The 18940-nt window shown below is 41.3% G+C and overlaps 1 long non-coding RNA gene across 1 annotated transcript; it reads left to right on the top strand.

Moving 5' to 3' along the window:
• Window positions 1-596: 596 nt before the first annotated feature.
• On the top strand, window positions 597-2226 carry LOC117560701. The gene is made up of 2 exons (XR_004571222.1): window positions 597-861; window positions 1492-2226. It is a non-coding gene; the product is annotated as an uncharacterized LOC117560701 (long non-coding RNA).
• The last annotated feature ends 16714 nt before the right edge of the window (window positions 2227-18940 follow it).

Genomic DNA, 18940 nt, shown 5'->3' with positions numbered 1-18940 from the left:
TGTCACTGATGCCTGACATTTGGGGAATTGCAAACTAACACAGTCCGTCTCTAATGCTGCCTTCATAAGTAAGCATAAACAAAGCTCTTTCTCAAATCAGGAACATCTGTTTGCCCAACCCAGTCTCACAAAAAAATGTGTAATAACTACGTTGGTCCACAACTTGGGACGTAGTATTTCTACAAAAACGCCTCTGAAATTGTAAGATCCCTAAGTTTTTTTTCACCATTCATTCCTATGTCACGTGATCTTCAAATTTCACCCTGCAGAAGAAGAAAAAACATGGCCGACATTCGTTTTATTCTCGGTGGAAAATGCCTATTTTAAGGTTAGTTTGGCCATTAAAATGCGTTTTGATGTCATTTGATGCGAGAAATATGAGTTGTTATTTCAGATTATGTGTGCAGTGGATGTACACAGTGGTGTAGTCTACGTGATACGCTGGTATACGCCGTATACCCACTAGAAAATGCCAGTGATTTCCGTATACCCTCTTAAAAATGAGCGATGATACGTAACAACATCATTTTGTGACTGCGCTTTCACACTTTCGCCTCTTCTGTGTTAATACTTTTGGACGTCTGGGGCTTCCATCGCCTGTGGCCTGTTGCGAAGCAACAGCAACACACTTTGTTCGGCTCTGACAAACCCCACGTTTCTCTAACGTTATCAGAATTTGATCCATCCACCATTCAAGTTCGCGGAGCGCTAAACAGGAAGCAAACATGAAACGAAAACAGACGACAATATTTCAATGTTTTCCGAAGTTTTCCCCTATTACCACTACAGAAGAAGAGCCAGGTCAGGCGGCTGTCCTAAAGGTGACAGAGAACGAGCCCGGCGCTACCGCAAATGTACCCGGTAAGTGAAATTAGCATGGTTATCATTAACGTAACTGTAGCTAACTTGCTAGCTAACTTGATCAACGTTAGTGTGGTGGATCAATGGAAGAGAAAGGGAGCGAGATACTGTGTGTGTGTGTGTGTGTGTGTGTGTGTGTGTGTGTGTGTGTGTGTGTGTGTGTGTGTGTGTGTGTATTATCTCCTTGTTTCGGACACAGATGAGAGCTCTTGACCAGCCTTGTGGACTGAAAGTCAGGCGATGGAATTTAAGAACAGGCATCCTTGGTTAGAGTGGAGGGACATAAAGTTAGGTAAATGTCAGCACACATGCAAAGGAAAGCTGATCTAAACAATATAAATGTATAAAGTTAATGACTATGCAAATGAGTTAATTCATGGTCATGTTAAAAGTGCATTTAAAACATTTGCACCATTACATTACTATATGTTAGTTATCAGTAGTTGTCAAATAATTAGCTATTGAAAAGTGGAACATCCTTTTATCTGATTTTCATGCATTTGTTAGCCATGATCTAAATATTGTAAGCAGTTTATTAAATACTTTTGAGTAAATCTTGGTTCTTTTCTGCAGATGTAATTGGTAAAAACGTGTATTATGCTAATTAGTCATGGTTTTGTTTATTTCCAGGTTGTGCTCTTTGCAGCGCTACAAAATCAACCGGTGTCCTAACAGAACAACGAGTGTCTGTCTGAGGAGTGGGTGCACTTTAAGATCCAGTCCTCAGATTCAAGCAGATCAACATCTCTGGCCTCTTTGAGAAACAAGATTAGACAACATGAGATGTCCAGAGCACACAAAATAGCCCAGGAGCTCACGGAGAAGGGTGGACAGGATTTAGTTGGAAATGTGGTGAGAGCTGTGTCAGAGACTGTGTTTGCAGAGACAGATTCTGTATTCAGAACAGCATAATATCTTGCGAAGATGAACCAACCTTTTACTGACCATGATAGTCTCATTGAGCTTCAGGAAAAAACTGGTGTCAACATGGGCACTAGTCTGCACTCAAGGTACAGTTCCACAAAACTGTAGAACACATAGCAAAAGATGATGCAGAAAAAAAAAGTTCACAGTATTGTGACGTCTTCAAGCAAGTTGTCTGTTCTCATTGACGAGGCTATATCTGCAGGGCTTGTGGACTAACACAGTGAACCCAGTATGGACATGTTGAGTGCTTTTTCAACCCTCATTTATTGAGGTGAAGCTTATTTGTTAATTTGTTTCTTGTTTGAAGCTAATTTGTCTTGTAGCACTTCAAGGATGTTTGCTTGTTCATTTAAGCTGATACAGTACATAGTTTGACAATGATTTATTGAAGATAATAGGGCTGAACAAGTTTGAATAAATATCTAATGCATTGAAAAATATGTTTTAAATGATTATTGTGTAATATTTGTGGAGATCTATGCGAAACAAAGATGTTTTTTTAAGTGTAGAATATGATGTGTGGGCCAGGACATCTGTAGCATGACCATATTTATTGTATATTACTTGAAAATTGCAGTAGGCCATATTGAGATTTTGATGAAAATGTCGATTAATTGTTCAACCCTAGAAGATAAGTGGGCTTTTTCCATCATTGTTCATTCTTTTATTTTTGTATTGTTAATGTCACTGGCAGTTAAAAGTCACATAAAAAAGCTTATAATACATTGACATGTTGATAACACATAACCAGTCTCAAGACTAGTTATGCATTAGTGAGTGTGATGGTGTTCATGAGGTGTTGCTTCGAGACAGGTGTCGCTCCGCGATGCGTCGCTCTAGGATGGATGAATACAATTATTACAGTATACCCACTACAAAAAAGTAGACTACACCACTGGATGTACATGATCTTTAGTTTGCTAGTTATTACGAAGATTACTTCAGGAAATTGTGTCCATTCAACGTTTTCATGGTTGCTAGGGACGCTGCTATCGATATTATTTCTGTTATGTTGTGTAACTGTTTAATGGTGTTATCTTTATTGCTACCCCCTTCCCCGTCAATGTATAGTGTTGGTCCACAGCGCAAACGTATTAGTTTAACAAAATCCGCATCTAAAATTGTGGCATAGATACGTTATTTTCCCCTGTGCAATTATCCATTTACTCAACAATAACACATAATTATCCTTGTGTTTATTTATTTGTTTGATTAATAAACACAAGTTGAAGTCCGTCAGGACCAAGGGTCGGAGCAGCTCATTTGCTTTAGAGAATATTACACCCGGAAGTAAGTATTCTCTCCGCTTCGCTTGACAAACCCCGTGATAGTCCTCAAGCTCTGTGATTGGATGTTTGTGTGTGCTCCGAGGGTTATGCCGAGCGTCGAACAACAATTTGAAATGGGATGGAACCACGGCAGACTGTCCAAAACTGGATTTGAACGGGTCCACCCCGTCCCCCCTCCCCCACCCCGTCCCCAGAACTACAAATGCTGGCTATTCTGTTTCGCAACATGTTCTCTATCTATGGCACGTCTCTACTGGGAGTTGTAGTTTTAAAAGACGTTTTCGTATTTCCCATAATAAGAAGTTGCCAGTATTAAACTGTGTACATCCCTGGAGGTTTAGGGGATAGGAACACTCAAATTTAAAACATATATTTAATAAATGGGTGAAAATTGCTTGTGTCCATAATGGGCAGCATTACCCACATGCCAGCTAAGGTCAGAAGAGCTTTATTTAACAGCTGGTCTTATGTCTGTGACCCCTCCTGTTGTTCATTGATAAGCCTGAAACATGCACTTGTCAAGGTTCGGAGGCACATTTTGCAAATATGGCAGTAGCCATCGATCATCTTAAGATAAGATATACTTTATTGATCCCGAGTTGGAAACATTTGCGTTACATCAGCATGTGTAACAGTTGTAAATATGCAGTGGTGTTTATTTGTAAATCATTTAGTATAATCACACAAATTCTGTGTTTTATATTTAATAATTCTGTGTTCTTTATTTATTGATTGTTCAATACCTGACAAGGTCGGAGATGAAAAACTTGGGTCGCAGGTTCCTCAACAGTGCATTACAAGACATCTATCAATATGTGTGTATACCTCCACCATTACACTGTCATATTCTGCACATTTCTTATACTATCTACATACATCTTATAAGAGTATAATACATATGTATAATATCAGTTACAATAAGTGCTTCAACATAGTTAACATTGCTGGAGGTATACACACATATTGATAGATGTCTTGTAATGCACTTTTGAGGAACCTGTGACCCAAGTTGTTCATTCATTGCATAACTACACCATAGTTGTGAATATGATATGTCAATAAACCTTAGAAAATCTTGAAATCTTGAAAGGGATGTGCAAAATAGTCATTATATACAGTCTTTAATGAACTATTAGTAGAGAATAACGAGTGATGAATATACTTTATAGGGATCATATTAATATCTAATAATAAAAATAATGAAATTCAATAACATGCTTTAACCACTAGGTGTCCCTTTATATCAGCTGTGCACCGTTATGGTGTAAATACAGTCTATCTACCAATTGGATCAAATATAAAAGTCAGCCGAATTAGTGTTGATACTGCAAGGAGACGTATTGTGTGAAAATAAATGTAAGATGTTGTTTAATTGCTGATATATTTATGATCCACGTCACGTTTTCAGTGTTGGCGGCAGTTCCTCATGTTTGTCTAGAAGTCTTCTCATCAGGGCTCTATAAATAGAGAACTACGGCAGATATGTAATATTTAATACAGCCGAACCGTGTATCACAATGCCGTTATGTGATGACCCCCAAAGAGAAAAGCAAGCACACTCGGAATAAAGTATTATTTTATTTTAAAAAAATGTTTTCGGTCTGTTTCTGGTATTTGTTTATGATGATGTGATGTGAGATGTGAGACTGGGTTGGATAATTGCACAGGGGGAAATAACGTATCTATGCCACAATTTTAGATGCGGATTTTGTTAAACTAATACGTTTGTGCTGTGGACCAACACTATAAATTGACGGGGAAGGGGGTAGCAATAAATATAACACCATTAAACAGTTACACAACATAACAGAAATAATATCGATAGCAGCGTCCCTATCAACCACCTTGGTAACAATGAAAACGTTGAATGGACACAATTTCCTGAAGTAATCTTCATAATAACTAGCAAACTAAAGATCATGTACATCCACTGCACACATAATCTGAAATAACAACTCATATTTCTCGCATCAAATGACATCAAAAACGCATTTTAATGGCCAAACTAACCTTAAAATAGGCATTTTACACCGAGAATAAAACGAATGTTGGCCATGTTTTTTTTTTCTGCAGGGAGAAATTTGAAGATCACGTGACATAGCCATTGGAAATGAATGGTGAAAAAAAACGTAGGGATCCTACAATTTCAGAGGCGTTTTTGTAGAAATACTACGTCCCAAGTTGTGGACCAAAGTAGTTATTACACGTTTTTTTGTGAGACTGGGTTGGTTTGCCATGTTTACTTTTATATAAAAATCACAATGCGTTGTCTTGCAAATCTAATAGCTTAACAACATCACCATGTCTATATCGTGATTTATGAATATCCTTTGTGATGACATTGCAAACTTACGACAGAGTATTAGGGCCACACTTAGAAACCCCCCCCAGAGATTTCAAGAATAAAGTCGAAATAATACGAGAATAAAGTCATAGTTACGAGAATAAAGTCGTAACATTACGAGAATAAAGTAATAATTACGAGATTAAAGTCGTAGTTTCATAAGTGACTTGAGAAGCGGACTTGGAGGAGATTGTCTCCTTTCTGCAGAAGGAAATGGCTGGTTCTGGCCGACTACATTACATTGCATTTAGCTGACGCTTTTATCCAAAGCGACTTACAATAAGTGCATTCGACCAACAAGATACAAACTTGAAGAAAACAGAATCATATAAGCAGTGGCGGCCGGCCCATAGGGTTGCTAGGGGCGCCGCCCCACCTCTTCCCACATTCAAAAAAAAAAATGTAAAAAAATTTTAAATAAAAAAATATATATTTAAAAAATATATATATATATTTTATATTTTATTTTTAATGAACAAGGTAAATATCATACAATTGGTATCAGTAAAATGTATAATCTACAATAAAATCTCGTTTAAAATTGTGTTACGATGTCTAAAGTAACTGATAAGTCACATGTTTCCTGCCTGGCCTTGCCCATGGCATTAGTTTATCATTACCGGGCGGAGCCCCCGAGACAAACAGCAGCAACCAGCACGTTGCAAAAGTCTCAATAGTAAACTGTGCCGCCGAAACATAATTTCAGCCAATCAGCGCCGTCAAATATTTTGGTCACGAGGGCGCTCACGTTGGTGCCCACGTTGGTGCCCACGTTGGTGCCCACGTTGGTGCCCACGTTGCTTACCTGACGTGAGTTGTTTTTTAGACTCGTGAGCAGTGTTGTGCTAGTTACTGAAAACCAGTAACTAGTTACCATTACTAGTTACTTCATTCAAAAAGTAACTCAGTCACTTTACTAGTTACTTACAAAAAAAGTGATGCGTTACTGTGAAAAGTAACGTTTTCGTTACTTAAAAAAGGGGCTCCCATTAATGCCCTTATAGCCTTCATTTCAGTACTGTTATTGCATTGGAGAATAATACAATCTGTTGATCAACTTGACATGCATTATATGCAATCTGGATTTCATCGATATTAGCTGGCTTTCCATTTTGTATATTCTTTCTCCAGGTAGTTGGAAAAAGTTTTCCGTCCCATATGCCGTGTGTCGCCCGGACATGCTATCATGCTAACTAGCTCCCTGAAAGCGGGTGACTCCACTGTAGCAATATCCTGCATGTAATCTACAACATACCGTGCAATGGCTTTATCGACTTTTCCCTGGCTAGCAGTCCCTTGGTTAAAATCCAGCCGCTGTTGCTTAGGTGGAGGTGGAGTGGCGTCGGCTGAGTCTCTGTGGTCTTAGCTACTACAGTAGCTTCGTCCCAGCATGTTGTTTTTGCAGATGTTTTAAGAGATTTGAATTACTGGTTTGGGCAGTAGATAGGATCTTTGACCCGCCAAGACACAACTTACATTTAACTAAAACGTTATTTTCTTTGTGCTAGATAAAAGTGAAATAGTGAGAATATCTCCAGGTGGAGAAACTAGACTTGAGCTCCGCCACTGCCATGATAGTCTTGTTAGTAAACAACACAAACACGCCCACAGCCCGTCTCCGCATGTGACACAGGAAGTATCGTATGGCGCATTTCCACTGCAACGGGGTAGCCCCGTTTAAGCGTCCCTAAGCGTCCTCGCTCAGGCCTCGGGCTGCCTCGCTGGCCGTCCAAGGCCGTGGCGCATTTCCATTACAGTTTAGGACCTGGGGTAGCAACGCAGTGTAGGCGGGGCGATCGGCTTTGTTTTTGTTCACATTTCGAGTTGTTCCGTCGAGCTCCCGCTGGATTTGATCATCCCCAATGAGATGTAGGAACGTCGTCACCTCCTCGGTCGACCACGGTGTGCTTTTCTTATTAGACGTAGCCATTTTTGTAGCTCATCCGTTTACAAAATGCTGTTTATAAAAATGCTGCAAGCTTGCTTCTAAATATATATGCGACGCTTAGGATGAACTCGCACGCGATCTTGTGACGATTCTCTCTGACCAATCAGCAGTCGAGAGTGTTGACGTCACTAGTTCAGCCCTGGCCCTGGTCTGATAGAACCACGATTTTATGGGGCCGGAAAAAGAGGGAAAAAGTACCCGCTAGCCGGTACTAGGCTATATGGAAAGGCCACCAAAAACTGGCCTGGCCGCTTGAGGACGGTTAAGGACGCTTAAACGGGGCTACCCGCTGCAGTGGAAATGCGCCATAAGTACATTTACTCAAGTACTGTACTTAAGTACAGTTCTCATCTCTGTTCGCCTGGCTGTTGACTATGTAAAAAAAACTAACGGAGTAACGCACCATGTAGTAACGGTAACTGAGTTACTGAATTTAAAAAGTAATGCGTTAGAGTTAGTTACTGCCAAAAATAACGCTGTTACACTAACGCGTTACTTTGTGACGCGTTAGTCCCAACACTGCTCGTGAGTGACCAAGGTGACGCAGTATTTGGATGAGAATGGTGTGCAGGTGGAGTCGCCGGACCTCGGTCCGCACCCAATTCCGTGCAAGAGCTACTCTCCAATCCTTTCCAAAGGAGAAGTTTGGGAGATACATTGATACTTAAAGACCTTGGACCGGACCAACCCGATTTGTATATATCACAGCAAGCTCGTGAAAAAGACAAAACGTATCAACGAGGCTTCTCACATGGCTAGCTGGATGCAAACGATGCAAACAGGTAAATACTATCTTTTGTTTCCCATGCTTGCTCTTCAAACAGCCGATACGATCTGTTCAGAAACTAGACAAAAGTTAAACAAGTACAAACCACAGACTGTCTGTGTCATGGAGAATACAGTCGCTGGTTTATTTATGTCTGTATAGGCCGTTGTTGTGAGTGTGGACGGTCGGAACATATATAACGTTAGCTTAGCCAAGCTCCATTCAGAAAACAAGCATTCTAAAAGGTTTTTCGCCTGCCGTCTGTCTTCAGACTTGTCAAAGCATTAATTCATGGTTTTTACTAACCGGTATCAGTATGTTGTTACGTCGGCATCATTTAGAAACGTGTATTACAATTTAATCACGGTAAAATATGTTCATTTTGTTGTAGTTGTAGCTCCCGAGCCAGCGCGTCTTGTTTGAATGATGCGAGTAAACACAGCTGGCAGCCGCGGTGAAACTCGAGCGACTAGAGCGATGCGATAGGAGCGTTTAGAGCGAAGCGAATATTCGCATCGCGTCCGGTCTGAACGCAGCATTAAAGCGAGCTCCGCGCTGCACTGGAAACGCGCCATTACATCACCAGAAGTCCTAATTTAAGGGGTCATTTATCCCAACAAAAAATTGTTTACTCACTATATCAAAAGCCCCACCAAAAATATTTTCCACCAGCCGCCACTGCATATAAGTACATATGATTCTATCGCTCGAAGTGGAGTCGAAAGAGATGAGTTTTCAGTCTGCGCCGGAAGATGTGTAAGCTTTCTGCTGTCCTGATTTCAAACTGCGGTCAACTCAGCCGTCTCTCGCATTTGCTTGGTGAAATGAGCAGCGCTTCATTTTTGAGTGCGCGATTAATAGCGTCTTTACGGTAATCGCCGAGAAGCGGCGCTGACAGTAGTCGACGAGTAAAATAATGCTTTATTTTTGTGCTATATTTTTCGATAAAAATATGTTTTACCATTAGTTAATAAAACCAAAGTACTTTTAATGTGTACTTTTTCAGTTATTCTCTGTCAAACTCCCCTCCTGAGAACAAATTCAAGCCACTTATGCTATATTTGATGAAGGATAAAATCATTTTTTTTAAGCCATAAGTTCTTAATAAAATTCGTACTGTTGGACTCAGTACTTGTTAGACTACTACCACAAATACAATGATGTACTTTTACTTTGTACTATTTGAGTAATACTCTGTCAAACTCCCATCCAGAGTACAATAATGCATGTTTTCTGCCATCTTTGATGAGAGATAAAAGGATTTTTTGCAATAAGTTCTACATGAAATTGGTACTGTTGGATTCAGTACTACTTGGACTCAGTGGCGGCTGGTGGAAAATATTTTTGATGGGGCTATGGAAATGGTGACCAAACCATACTAGGGGGGTCCGGCGGGATGCCTCCCCTGGAAGAACATTTTGAGAAATGACCCCTTAAATTATGACTTCTGGTGATGTTAGAGAGGGGGGGAAGGACAAATTGAGGCTTAAAAATATGAAATAATCCATAATCTTCAGTGTGGTTAGCTATGAATCTTCCAAAACTTCCAAATACCTTGTCCTGGACATAGTTTGTACAGTATAAACTGTGCAACAGTACAGTAGGCCCACACAAACTGCAGAACACTGGTGCTTTGGGAACACTCAAATGATTTAATTCCCATTTAAAATCAGGAGACTGAATACAAACATTGTGTGTGTGTGTGTGTGTGTGTGTGTGTGTGTGTGTGTGTGTGTGAGTGTGTGTGTGTGTGTCATACTTGCCAACCCTCCCGATTTTCGCGGGACACTCCCGATTTCATTGCCCTCTCCCGGTTTCCTCCTGGGGTCATATTTCTCCCGCATTTCTGACAAAATCAGATTTACTCACGACTGTTTCCACTCGGACTTTAATACAACTACACCATTGTTTGGTTTCCATGGTAGCGCGTCTCTTTAGCAGCGCGCGCAACTCAACGTCTGAGAGGGTGAGGAGTCACAGAAAACTGAACAAGAATCGACAACTCGACCCTCTGCTCACTACTTTCCTGTAAAATACAGGTCCAGCCCACACATATGATCCATGGTGCTACAGGCATTGCCCTTACAACTACAATAAGCATGTAAATGTTAATCTACAGCTCCGGCGATCCACTAGCACCGGAGTTTCCACCTGCAGGCGCAGCCATTCTCGACAACTACTGTAGCGTCACCTTGGATACGAGTCCAAACAACTCAGACACACAGGCCAGGGCGCTGACACGGCGCCCTTTGAGCATCAGATCTGTCGACGCTGATTGGCTGAAATTATGTTTCGGCGGCATAGTATACAGATAGCAACAGTCAGCTTGTTGGCTGCTGCTGCTCTGGCTGAGGGCTCCTTTCTACCGCTCGGACGAGAGAGGGTAATGATACACGCTGCGGCCAGGCAGGAAACATGTGACTTATCAGTAACTTTAGACATCGTAAAACAATTTTAAACGAGATTTTATCGTAGATCATACATTTTACTGATACCAACTATATAATATTTACCTTGTTCATTAAAAAAAAAAATATATATATATATATATTTTTTTTAATATATTTGAATGACAAACAAACATGTGGGAAGAGGGGGGGCTGCGCCCCTAGCGCCCCTATGGGCCAGCCGCCACTGCTTGGACTACTACCACAAGTACAATCAAGTACTTTTACTGTGTACTTTTTGAGTAATACTCGTTTAAACTCCTGTCCTGAGTACACATCTTAATGTATTCTGCTATCTTTGATGAGAGATAAAATGATTGTTTGCAATAAGTTCTTAGTGAAATTGATGTTGGACTCAGTACTACTAGTAGCACAAGTACAATCAAGTAGGCTACTTTTACTGTGCACTTTTTGAGTAATCCCCTGTCAAACTCCCCTCCAGAGTACAATAATGCATGTTTTCTGCCATCTTTGATGAGAGATAAAATGATTTCTTGCAATAAGTCCTTAATAAAATTGGTACAGTTGGATTCAGTACTACTTGGACTACCAAAAGTACAATCAAGTACTTTTACTGTGTACTTTTTGAGTAATCCTTTGTCAAACTCCACCCCTGAGTACACTAATGCATGTTTTCTGCCATCTTTGATGAGAGATACAATTGTATTTACTTATAGCAAAAAATTATTTTATCTCTCATCAAAGACGGCAGAAAACATGCATTATTGTAATCAGGAGGGGAGTTTGACAGAGTATTACTCAAATAGTACACAGTAAAAGTACTTCATTGTATTTGTGGTAGTAGTCTAACAAGTACTGAGTCCAACAGTACACATTTTATTAAGAACTTATGGCTAAAAATGATTTATCCCTCATCAAATATCATTGATTGATTGATCAAATATGGCATAAACTCTTGTACTACCGTCAGCGCCGCTTCTCGGCGATTACCGTAAAGACGCTATTAATCGCGCACTCAAAAATGAAGCGCTGCTCATTTGACCAAGCAAATGCGAGAGACGGCTGAGTTGACCGCAGTTGATTTCAATGGGGAGCTCATTCCGATTCCACTACAAGGCTATCGTTCGACTCCTTCTGGATTCAAAGCCTTGATTACAAGTCTCATCGTTTCTTGTGAAACAACAAATCCCCTTTGAACAGCTCGTAGATGTAACCAACGATAGCCTTATAGTCGGCCAGAACCTGCCATTTCCTCCTGCAGAAAGGAGACACTCTCCTCCAAGTCCGTTTGGTTCTTTCTTCAAAATAATAGGTAGTTTCTTGCACAACCTTTTCAAAGTTCTAATACAGGGGTGGGGAACCTTCGGCCCCCGGGCCATATACGCCCCCCGAGACCATTTGGTACGGCCCTCGAGGTAATTTATAAACACATGCAAAAAATAGTTTTTTTGTTTTTTTTAAATCTAGACCGCAAAAGAATTAAACAAGCGAGTGCCTGTTTTTCCTGGCCAAGGTCAGGGTCATTGGACACAACATCAGCCTAACGTGTCATCACGTGGTATATGTCTTGTCTGAGAGGGGTGCAGTTCTGACGGAGAGCAACAGAACACAGCTCCGGCACTTCCAAAAATTGCAGTACCCATAAGGAGCCGTACACATGCCGCAGTTTCTGCGTGTCTGTGTCTTTAGTTGAAAGCCCAGTGGCGATCTGTTCATCTGTCATACTGATCATACAGACAATAACTTTGTTGTTATTAGCATCTGGTTAGCTAGCTATGCTAACGAATATTAGAAGCTTTTTCTACAAGGTAGGTAGAGGCACATATTTATATGATCATTATAGTTATAAAAAATAAGAGAATAAAGTAAACAGGTATACAATACTAGCCTATATGACAGTAAAAAAAAGTTGTTATTAATAAACAAGAATACAGGTTGAAAGGGGAGTGATTTGTAAAATATCCAGAAAAATAAAATCTGCTTACAGGTCTGTTTGGATGTTGAGAGATGTATCCATAGATCTCTTCATTTTGCTCTCAAAGTGCACCAGATTGATGCTTTTAACTTCAACATTTAAAAAAAAAAAAAAGCAGCCCGATATGCTCTTGGATCATCACCTTAAAAGTCCCATGTCGTGCTTCTCCGGTTATTACCCGTCCCCTTGTGTGTTATGTAGCTTTTTATGCATGTAAAGCAGGGGTGGGGAACCTTTTTCCTCTCAAGGGCCATTTCCATTTTTTCAACATCCTCCGAGGGCCGTACAGATTATTGACCTCTGCTTAAAAATACTAAAATCACAGCCCATTCATTTCACCTTTCTTTCATGCTGTGCAAAGAAAAAAAGATAATTTTTTTTAAATGTTGAAGTTAAAAGCATCAATCTGGTGCACTTAGAGAGCAACATTAGGAGATCTATGGATACATCTCTCAACACCCATATGAAACAGAACTGTAAGCAGATTTATTTTTCTCTATGGATATTTTACACATCACTCCCCTTTTAAACTGTATTCTTGTTTATTAATAACCACTTTTTTTACTGTCATATAGTATTTTATACCTATTTACTTTATTCTCTTGTTTTTTTACAACTATAATGATCATATAAAGATGTGCCTTTACCTGACTGGTTGTAGAAAATGAATGGGCTGTGATTTTAGTATTCTTAAGCAGAGGTCAATAATTTGTACGGCCCTCGGAGGATGTTGAAAAAATTGAAATGGCCCTTGAGAGGAAAAAGGTTCCCACCCCTGTTCTAATACTTATGATAATCTGATGCTAATTTATTATTTGAGAAACCTAAACTAAAGTACTGCTTCACAAGATGCTCCACATTCCTCATTTTATTGCAGGACGCTGCTGTTGTCTCCTTCTCAAGTCACTTATGAAACTACGACTTTAATCTCGTAATTATGACTTTATTCTCGTAACATTACGACTTTATTCTCGTAATATTACGATTTTATTCTCGTAACTATGACTTTATTCTCCTATTATTACGACTTTATTCTCGAAATCTCTCTGTTTTTTTTTTCTAAGTGTGGCCCTAATACTCCGTCTTACAAACTATATCATCAGCCAGCAATTATTAGCTTCTTGATTTGGCATTCATGAGATGTTAATGAGCTGAGAAATGTCTCTAATTCAAAAAGCTGCCTGTGGTATTTAGATTTAATTGGGTAATGGTAGCCAGCTGCTGACCATTTTGGGTGGCATACAAACTTTCAGATGGAACATCATGGTGGATTGCTTCACAAACAATGCAGCATCTGCAGAGAAGGCTGATTTTAAGAGGAGGTGGTGCAGAATATTTGTGCTACTAATTGATGAACACACATTTAGAAAGTTCAATCGTGTGTTAACTCACTTACACATAGTCACAAGCCATTCATTTGAACCCAATCAAGAACAGAGCCACCTCTAAAGTGTGAATGGATTAACTCTGAAGCATCCTGAAGACAAAGCTCTTCTCTTAAGTCCGCTGCCTCGTCACCCCCCATTCTTCCTAAGTGCTTGAACTTGGATTCCCTCACTCAGTTCCCCCTCTCCCTTTGCTTCAGAGGCGTGACAGGAGTTTGACCCTGGCCCCGAGCCCTACCTGGATGTTTTGTTTGGAGCGGGTGGAGATCAGATGTTTTTGGTCATTACACCGCCTCCCATTAGATCTTCCATCTCTTCCAAATAAAGCTAATGAGACAGTGTTTAATGTCCAGAGTCCCTCTCGGCCCCTGATGTGAGGAGGGTGCGTGTGTTAGGGCGCGTCGAGCCAAATTAGCCGACATCTCGTTCAGTGATGGCACCTGGGCCCTCCGTCGCTCGGGGAGGTGAGCTCACGGTAGGGGAATCCACTGGGGCAGGAGGGGCGTTGGGGGGGGGGGGGCTGATGGGGGTATCAAAGCTGGACCCAGCTGGAAGAAGTTAAAGAGCTAAATGCTGATTGGGGGAGCTCAGTTAAGAGAGGTGTTTCAGTTTCAGCATCGGGGTGATCAATGGGGGTCTCACAGGACTTCCTTTGTTTGAAGGACATGTGGGAGAATCCAACATCGCTGTGCTGTGGGACATTTGACGTTGAAGAGTTGAGTCGATACTATAACTCTGAGATGAAAAGTATGAAAGTGACCTGAACCGAAATCTAACACATTTTAAAGTTTTGTTGGAATCACATTGAGACTGTGTGTGTGTGTAATCCAAAGTGCAGAGCAGGTAAACAGAGACAGCAGGGTAACATTATGCATGTTGTTTATGTACTGAATTCCCATATGCTAAAGATAACAATAATGATACTAAACTAGAGTATTTTAATAATCAATTTGTCCTTTGAGATAAATAACACGCCACAAAGTACTTTTTTACATTAGTACATTTCAGAAATGTTAAATCAAAATGAAAAACCAGCACTATCTTTTGAGCAATGAGGTTGAAGAAGAATAAGAATGCCCTATATTTATCCCCAAGGGGAAATTCAGTTGTTCACTCTGTTATATGCAGGGTTGGGAGAGTTACTTTGTAAATGTAATCAGTTACTGATTACTAAATACATGGCTCTGAAAGTAATCCGAATACAGTTACAGTTACGTGTCTTAAACGTATTCAGATTACTTTTAGATTACTTTTGGATTACTTTCTTTTTCCATCACAGATGGGTAGGCTATGTTTTGGTGTACAGGAGACACAAAAAGCATCTGAAACAATGTAACAACATAATAAACTTTTTGGGGATGCAGTTTAAGATGTGAGGAGTGAGGGACACGGCTTAGAACGGGCGTGTCGCCTTCTGTCCTGCCAGTGTTGGCAGGACATTAATTAAAATGACGAACTCGGACTTCATTTTAAGGACATTTCGGCCAGGGGTGTAGAGCTATATTTGTTTAACCACCGGATTGGCAAAACAGGAGAGTGTGTGCACCAGTCTGCCTTGATCTATGTATTCATGTCTGTGACTCTCACAGTATCTACTGCCCACAACTGTTTTATAGAAGGAAAACCTCCTTCACTTCATGAAATCTCTGCAGCACCAGGAGGCAGCGGGAGGGTTAACTCAGCTTCTGAGAAGAGGAGCGCGCAGTGCCTTTCACGCACCGCCTTCACTGTGTTTACCTTCAGAATCATTACCCCTAGATTCCACCGGGTCCGTCTGCGGTGTGTTACGGCTGCGCCGCGGTTTTGGTCCGGCCTCCTCCGGCGTCATACCCTACCGGGCGCGTTTCAGAAGCATTTCAGAAGTGGAGCGTCTTGCCTGCCAGCTCGCAGTTTTTGTTGATTTGGCCATATTTCCTGGACAGGCTACTTTGTACAGACAAAGTTAATAATAATTGTAATATCCCAGTTATAAACGACCCTAACCCTAACCCTGTATTTTAGTGGTAAAGAAATGCATTTATCATCATAATTATTCTATATATAATTTACACAGTGCCTGTAAACCGGAGGGGAACGCTGGCATGTCTCCTACTTGAAAGACTACGGAGGGATAGAGTCTGCAAATTAGTTTATTTGGGGGATGGGCCGGATGCTCTGACCGGTCCACTTCCTGCCCGCCGCCTCTGCAACGCGTTGCGTTGGGTCGAAAAATAGACTTCAATCCTATTTCGAGTGGAGCCCAGCGACGAGACGCTTCTGAGCCGTAACGCGGCGCGTCTGGTGGAATAGCACCCATTGATTAGAGTGGCCGCGATCCTTGCCGTAACACGGCCGTAACGTGACGCAGACGGACCCGGTGGAATCTAGGGGTTAGAAAGGCTAACCCCTAGATTCCACCGGGTCCGTCTGCGGCGTGTTACGGCTGTGCTACGGCTGTGCTACGGCTGCGCCGCGGCGTCCGCAAGGATCGCGGCCACTCTAGTCAATGGGTGCTATTCCACCAGACGCGCCATGTTACGGCTCAGAAGCGTCCCAGAAGCGTCTCGCCGCTGGGCTCCACTCGAAATAGGATTGAAGTCTATTTTTCGACGCGACGCAGCCGTAATGTAATGTCGGGCAGGCAGGAAGTGGAATGTTCAGAGCATATATAGCATATATATATATATATATATATATATATATATATATATATATACACACACAAACTAATTTTGCAGACCCTATCCCTCCGTAGTCTTTCAAGTAGGAGGAGAAATGCCAGCGTTCTCCTACAGGCACTGTGTAAATTATATATATATATATATATATATATATATACAGTTGCAAGAAAAATGTGAACCCTTTGGATTCTCCACACATAGCGTTGTGTGTTCCTTCCAAAAAACTCAACTTTGGTTTCATCTGTCCACAGAATATGTTGCCAGTAGTGCTGTGGAACATCCAGGTGCTCTTTTGCAAACTTCAAACGTGCAGCAATGTTTTTTCTGGACAGCAGTGGCTTCCTCCGTGGTGTCCTCCCATGAACTCCATTCTTGTTCAGTGTTTCACGTATCGTAGATTCGTCAACAGAGATGTTAGCATGTGCCAGAGATTTCTTTAAGTCTCTAGCTGACACTCTAGGATTCTTCTTCACCTCATTGAGCATTCTGCGCTGTGCTCTTGCAGTCATCTTTACAGGACGGCCACTCCTAGGGAGAGTAGCAACAGTGCTGAACTTTCTCCATGTATAGACAATGTGTCTTACCGTGGACTGATGAACATCAAGGCTTTTAGAGATACTTTTGTAACCCTTTCCAGCTTTATGCAAGTCAACAATTCTTAATGGTAGGTCTTCTGAGAGCTCTTTTGTGCGAGGCATGGTTCACATCTGGCAATGCTTCTTAAGAATAGCAAATTCAAAACTGGTGTGTATTTTTTATAGGGCAGGGCAGCTTTAACCAACACCTCCAATCTCGTCTCATTGATTGGACTCCAGGTTGGCTGACTCCTGACTCCAATTAGCTCTTGAAGAAGTCTTTAGCCTAGGCTAGGGATTCACACCACCCTGCACTGTGAATGTTTACATGGTGTGTTCAATAAAAACATGAAAACATATAATTGTTTGTGTGGTATTAGTTTAAGCAGACTGTGCTTGTCTATTGTTGTGACTTAGATGAAGATCAGAACACATTTTATGACCAACTTATGCAGAAATCCAGGTAATTCCAAAGGGTTCACATACTTTTTCTTGCAACTGTATATAGCCTAGAATAATTATGATGATGAATGCATTTTTTTTTACCACTAAAATACAGCAACACATATTTGATTCATGTCGTTTATAACTGGGATATTACAATTATTATTAACTTTGTCTGTACAAAGTAGCCTGTCTAGGAAATATGCCCAAATCAACAAAAACTGCGAGCCGGCAGGCAAGACGCTCCGCTTCTGAAATGCTTCTGAAACGCGCCCGGTAGGGTATGACGCCGGAGGAGGCCGGACCAAAACCGCGGCGCAGCCGTAACACGCCGCAGACGGACCCGGTGGAATCTAAAGAGCGACCGCAGGCTGATGTGTTTTAACCACACACACCTCTACACACACACACACACACACACACACACACACACGATTTAAACGCAGACTTCTGTTCCTCCATGTTTCGTTGTTATCGTTTCACTGAGCGGACCCGCCCCTTTTTTTTTCAAACGCTCCCTTTTTTGGTCCATCTGAGGCGGTAATAGGTTTTGTGCGCTGTGATGATTCGGCTGTACCTTTAGTAATGAATATTAAATGTTGTGAGGAAATCTTTCCACAAATAATTCCAATAAGTAATCCAAAATGTATTCACTTCAGGTTTACGAAGGTAACTGTAATCAGATTACTCGTTTTTCAAATGTAACGCGAGCTGAATACAGTTAGGCCTACTTGATTTGTGTATTCTGATTAGGTAACGCCGTTACATGTATTCCGTTACAACCCAACCCTGGTTATATGTAAGATAGGATAAGACTTTTATTGATCCCAGTTTGGGAAATTATTTTTGTCATCGACAGTAGAATACACACACACATGCAAAGGAGCAGTGTTACGGCCCATCCACACAGCGGCGTGCGTTGACGCTTCATCATGGGGTGACGTCACTTTTCGCCAAACTGCATTGTGGGAAGCGCAGCGGAGCGTTGCTGGCGTGGCACGCTGCAAAAGTTGAGCAATGTTCAACTTTTGACGCCTCGGCAGAAGCGTGATTGGTTGTTGGTCGAGTTTCAGACACGCCCGCCGGCAAGCTTCAACGCACGCCGCTGTGTGGACGGGCCGTTAGAGCACCCAGTCCTCACTCCGTATTTATGGATTTACGTATTTATTCCCGGTTCCCAAGGTAAGTCCCCACAGACTGAGCTACTGCGGCCCACTTTGTGATATATTAGAGCTCAGTTTTAAAAAGTGTGAAGTGTATAGGCATATGACTACTTCCTGAAGCCAGCATACCAGTGCAGATATTGATCTAGTCAAACCCTCAAAAGATTGACAGAAATGTTAGTAGTAAGGTTCACA

Source organism: Gymnodraco acuticeps, unplaced genomic scaffold, assembly GCF_902827175.1.
Source record: "Gymnodraco acuticeps unplaced genomic scaffold, fGymAcu1.1, whole genome shotgun sequence".
Classification (NCBI taxonomy): domain Eukaryota; kingdom Metazoa; phylum Chordata; class Actinopteri; order Perciformes; family Bathydraconidae; genus Gymnodraco; species Gymnodraco acuticeps.
This window is presented reverse-complemented; position numbering and strand designations above follow the sequence as displayed.